This window comes from Prionailurus viverrinus, chromosome C2 (assembly GCF_022837055.1).
Source record: "Prionailurus viverrinus isolate Anna chromosome C2, UM_Priviv_1.0, whole genome shotgun sequence".
NCBI lineage: Eukaryota > Metazoa > Chordata > Mammalia > Carnivora > Felidae > Prionailurus > Prionailurus viverrinus.
In genome coordinates this window covers 147,513,593-147,519,166 of record NC_062569.1, presented here as the reverse complement: position 1 = coordinate 147,519,166, position 5,574 = coordinate 147,513,593, and the positions used below count along the sequence as shown (strand labels likewise).

At 46.9% G+C, this 5,574-nt stretch overlaps 2 long non-coding RNA genes across 2 annotated transcripts in view; both read right to left on the bottom strand.

The window, feature by feature from the left end:
- The window catches only part of LOC125174711 (uncharacterized), an 18,895-nt gene extending 16,284 nt beyond the window's left edge, over nt 1-2,611 (bottom strand). Inside the window, exons 1-3 of the long non-coding RNA XR_007155525.1 lie at nt 2,175-2,611; nt 1,525-1,673; nt 1,147-1,428 (exon numbers count right to left, since the gene is read on the bottom strand). This is a non-coding gene — a long non-coding RNA (uncharacterized LOC125174711). The remainder of the gene's footprint in view (nt 1-1,146; nt 1,429-1,524; nt 1,674-2,174) is intronic.
- A 1,500-nt stretch (nt 2,612-4,111) lies between these two features.
- The window catches only part of LOC125174710 (uncharacterized), a 34,999-nt gene continuing 33,536 nt past the window's right edge, over nt 4,112-5,574 (bottom strand). The window contains exon 6 of the long non-coding RNA XR_007155524.1: nt 4,112-4,514. This is a non-coding gene — a long non-coding RNA (uncharacterized LOC125174710). The remainder of the gene's footprint in view (nt 4,515-5,574) is intronic.

Genomic DNA, 5,574 nt, shown 5'->3' with positions numbered 1-5,574 from the left:
CCTTCCTATGTTGAGTTAAGTTACGCTGCATTGAATTTGTTCTCCAAGTGGAGGTAACCTTAGGATAGGGATTGGGATTCATAAAGAAGAAATGTGAAGGAAGATCAGAAACAAGGAATGAGCTTCAGGTAGCGCTCGAAGGAAAGAGAAAGAATTTCCATAAGAGATGAGAGAAAGAGGTGATGTCATCAATAAGTGAACACCAGAGAAAAATCACAGAATCATGGAGGACAATAGAGGACCAAGGAAGTGTTGGCTAATAGTCAAGAACCACACAGAGGGTTAAGTATATGAAGGCTTACAAAGAGTCACTAGATTTGAAAAGAAAGTCAAGGGAGTTCCTGGAGAGTGAAGTTTCCATGGATCTAGTTGACAATACAATAGTAGCTTAGGGGCACTATAAAGTCGGGTGAAGGTCTGCTTTTTCAGGGGGAGGAGGTTGTGCACCTCTGAAGTTCAAAGTCCAGATAGTAGAGATTTAGAGTTAGAAAGTAGATCTCTGGCATTTGTGGCCTCCATGTTCATGATCCTTACCATTTGCCGTTGACCCCCACAGTCCAAGGTAGGTAGTAATTTTTCAATTCTGCCAAGGCACACGTTGTACTCGTGTCTGTCATGAAACTGCTGTACGTGAATGATCAGTTATTCGGAGAGCAACACCGGCCAGCTGCCCAACGTTGGTATCATACCACGCCATTGTGATTCTCTACCAATCTCTGTATATGCTTGAATTCTCATGAAATGGTAGGAACTCTACTTCTTTGTAGATCCAGGCAAGCTCATGAATAATGTTGCTATGCAGGTGATGTACTATGAAAAATTGCTTTAGCACTTCATAAAACCATTTAAGAGTCTCAAGACATCACTTTGATGTTTCAGGTACTCTATTTTATGGAGGTAATTATATCTAAGAGAGGTACTCAAAAAGTAGGCTTTTTTGAAACTCTCAGGATACATCCCTTAAAACTGTCAAGATTTTACTTACTGGAGGAGGGGAGGATATCATTATAGAAGAAAACTCTCTCAGGAAATGGGAACAGTTAGTTTTTAGCTCAGAGGAGGAAGAATATTTTGGAATCGGGAAAGAACAAAGAATGTGTCTTAGTCCGGTTTCCCCAGAGAGGACGACAAGAGAAAGATACCTACCTTGCAAATACTTTGCTGGGGATTGTGATCCCCAGAAGCAGCAGTGAAGGAGAGGGAAGCAATGAGAGGTTCTCTTACTGAGTTGGTTGACCCCACAAAGCACGTGAGAGGCCCATGTGACATGCACCTCAGGACTGCCAACGTGGTGCGAGAAAGCAGGTAGCGTGTATCCATCCGCTTGTATCCTCCGTTGGTCAGAGAATATTCCATGAGGCATTAACTCCCCAGTACTTCCAGGTAGCATTGGCGAGAATGCCGACGGTCGTCCGCCGTGTCCCAAACCTCGGTGAAAACAGAGAAGCCTTAGCATGGAAGGCAAGACGTGCTCGCAGGCTGCCTTCATGTGCAGCTGGTTGGACCCATGCCCGAGCTGCTTACCACCACGGTGACCAGAGTAGAAGACAAGTGTGGTCACAAGGATCCGAGGAGGTGTGGAACAGGTGCCCGATCCGAGATGTCTGTAGGTTAAGGAGACGTGTGCTTTTGTGATCAGGGTGATAAGAAAACTCAGACCAGGTGCCTGGCTCCTGTCAAGAAAATAAGATGCAAGGACGGCTTATAAGAATGAGGGCGCTGTGGTAGGAAGGGGTGTTCGGTACGAGTAGAGGAGAGGTATCAAAGTCATCGGGCAAGAGCAAGCTGGAAGGATGGCCGAATAGCAGGGGTCCCTTTGAAGCTCAACATTAGGAACTTCTAGCTCTTTGCATTTTCTCCACGAGTGCCTGCACCCTACGAGTGGGAGCTGAGAAGACAGACCACGGGGGCAATCCAGGGCTGGGCTGCGATGGTGCATACAGCAAGGGGTCATCGGCGGCGGGGTGGGGGGGCACGTGGAAGCAGCTGATCACAGAGTGAAGAGAGGGGAAACAGACAACGTGAAGCCAAGGCACCCCACACACAGACGCTTCCGTGGGGGTAAAGCAGAGCGGGAGTGGGGGAGAGAAAGAACAAAAATGGGACAGCAGCGACTTGAGGTTGGAACAGAGGCCACATGCCGATGACAAGATCTAGAGCACGATCAGTGCTACCTGGTGAGGACAGGAGCCTCGGTATCCTGCAGCAAACTGAGTAACAGGGATGTTCACGTCGCCACAGAAGGAGCTGGAAGGGAAAGACAGAACCTGAGATGCGTCCTGAAGTTGCCCAGGATGGAGCAAATGCTAATAAAAGATACAGATCGACGATTCAGAGGTGGCTAGCCGGTGGTAATAGAGACTTCAGATGATGATACTTGGAGAAAGGCTTTTGGCAAGACTGGAGTTTGAGCCCTCACTTGAAAAGAGTTTAGGTAACCAACATGTTAATTAACAATCAAAGCGGTTGCGAGAGTTTGAAGACAAAGCAAGACTTGCCTCAAAGCAGACTTGTAACTGGCATTATTTCTGCAGGAGAAGTTGGAGAGGTGTGCAGAATTTCACTCTTAGTGCACTGGGTATTATTTGAATGTGCTATCAGGAGCCTGCAATGCTCTTCTGGGAAGAAGGAAAGAAAGAAAGAAAAGAAAAAAGAAAAGAAAGAAAGAAAGAAAGAAAGAAAGAAAGAAAGAAAGAAGGAAGGAAGGAAGGAAGGAGAGAGGGAAGAAAGAAAAAAAAGGAAGAAGGAAAGGAAGGAAGGGAGAGAGAGGGAGAGAGAGAGGAAGGAAGGAAAACAAATTTAGTCAAGGACAAAAGTAGAATTCGAGCCCACGGCGAACAAACACTTGTCCACCACCTTTGATTCCACAGCCGAAAGAAGCAGGCATCCTAAGCGGGTGGGGCGGGGGTGTTTCATTAGTCTTCCCAACACTCATTTTTGCTAAATCCACTTAAACTGTGTGACCCCGTTAACACAAAGAGCACATGTTTTAGAAATGAAGTTTTAGGCAGATGGAGAGATATGAAGGTGTGGTAAATGTTTAACTTGCTACACACAGAGATCCAGCCGTATTTCGTCAGCGGCTGTCTGTTTGGCCTCCAAGCTTCCAGGGAGGAACCCGCCTCCACATGCTCTGTGTCTTTGTCCCAGTCCCCCACTCAGCAAGAGGTCCTGGAAGTCATCGATGTCCTAACAAAGAGTAATAATGACAATAGCCACCATTATCTGATGGCTCCTTTGTGCCCAGCTTATGCCCAATACTTTATGTAGTTTCTCTTACTCAGCAAACACCCGTGGGCAGGTGATGTTGTCGTTGTCCCACAGACCGGGCGGTGCGGAGCCACTGTAGGGGTTCAGCAGTGTCCCCAAGGCACCAGGCTGCTCCACGTTCCTGCTCTGCCCTCCTCAGTGACGGGAACAGCTCCTGCAACCTCTGTGTTCACACGGGAAGAAGAAACAGAGGAGGCAGGTACCAACAGAGTCCCCTCCAGCAGATGTAAACAGCAAGGAGATTTAAGACACTAGATGGGGAGGGTTGAGACACTAGACAGCTCTTGAGTCATGGGGAGGGTTGAACAGACTCTAGGTCAAACTCAGGAAGTCGCCGAGAAATTGGGCCATCGAGGGAGCTGCTGCTTCTTCCACAGTCGCAAAGTTGTTGAAATAAGAGGCCACCTTCTCCAACAGGAAGCCAGGACACGTCTGCCACAACCAGGAAGCAGGTCAATCAGAAAGCCGCCCCCGGAGCGCGCAGTCCCAGACCTGGCCAATTCTGGCGAGGTCCGTGCCAGCAACAGGGATGCCCAGAAGTCTCTTCTCGCTCCCCACTGAACTCAGTTCCTGAGCAAAGCCCCCATGGTCCTCTCTCCACGTGACTTAGTTCCAGATCAAGAAGTAATCAGTAAAACTGAAATCATATCTAGAGCCCCAGCTGCCATGCTAGCTAAAGACCCTGCAAGTTGAATATCTTAGCTTTCTGGGCTCTACAGCAGAGGCAGGCAAGAGAGAAAGGCATTGGAACAGAGGTGTGTCGAACTCCTGGATGAGCCACAGTAGTTCTGGAAAGCTGGGACGGCTCATTTTCGTCTGGCCAGCTTTCCCTTCCTCCACCCCCAGGGGTCCCGTCCACGTATATTATCTCATTTAATCCCCACCTCAACCTTGCAGTGAAGTATTACTATCTCCTTTACAGATTAGGAAACTGAACCTCATGAAGTTTAAACGATAATGTTCAAGAAGGTAGTGGAATCAAGATTTGAACCAAAGTCTGTGTCCCGCTATTCTCATATGATAGAATTTATATGTTTGCCTTGCTAAAAGTAAACACTGGAAAGAGTGGATTCTCTCTATTCTCAGTTCCCTTGCTCCTGATTATGATTCACTGGCTTTCAAAGAGCTGAATAGGCATGGGGCTCTCCCATCTCCAAACCCTTGCTCTAGAAATTTTCTTGATTGCGTGGGTTGCTTGGTCCATGGTCCTCTACGAAGCCAGATGACTTGGGTCTCAGGACTGTCTGGGGTGAGAAAAGAGGAAGCTTTTGTCCACCGGCTCACATTCTCCATTGGCCAAAGACTCACTCCATGAGGCATTATTGTCCCTTTTCCTTATATCTGACCACTCAAATCCCAGCCATCCTTGAAGCCCCAGGTCAAATGCTACCCTTCTGCAAAGATGTCACCAATCTCCTTGCCAACAGGTAGCTCCACCTTCCCTGAAACTCTCATGCATTTCCTTTGTACCTTCCTCCGAATATTTTTCACCTTCCCTGAAATTCTCACGTATTTCCTTTGTACCTGCCTCCAAATATTTTTCACAATCAACTTATATAATTACCCCTTCCATATTGCAGCTTCCTTGAAGACAAGACCTATGACATTTATCCCTGTTGTCCCTTGAAGCTCTTGGCACAGCACATGCATGTAGTAAGGGTTCCCTAGATGAATAATATATAAATGAATGAATTTCCCTGACAAGGTGCTCTCTTCTTGAAAATACTGGATAATCTACATCCAGGTAACTACAAATCAATTGCTTTAGCTTCCTTTAGAGCTTTTAATTAGTGAGATGTTCCTCCATCACCACCATCCATCTGATTTCTCCAGGGTTTACTGGCCCCTCATCAGTTAATGTATACAGAATGTTTTTTCCAAATTTATTTGCTTTACGGCTCTGAAAATTTTAAAAATTGAACTGAAAAAAAGAGCGAGAACAGGACAACCTCTCTGGAGTTGAAATGAGTCCATTTTTCTCTTTGGAACACCCACAAGAGGACAGTTTCCCCCCCCCCCCCAACCCAGTTCAGGCATTTGCATCCATAACAATTCATCAGACCAGAAAGTGGACCAAATCATGAGAGTAAAAGCATCTAGGAATATCATGCTCTATACTTAGCCCACTCGATTTCCTGCTGAAGTCGAATTTCTTCCATTCCTGTCAGCCCTTCAGGATCAGCAGACGGCAGCGGTCTCCCTAGTTTCTTCTGGAAACTTTCCACGGTAGAACCCCAAAACAGTGGCCATCGGTCCCCAAGGCAGGTTGTCTCCTGCTGTGTGGTTAATGAAGCTAGTAGGCGG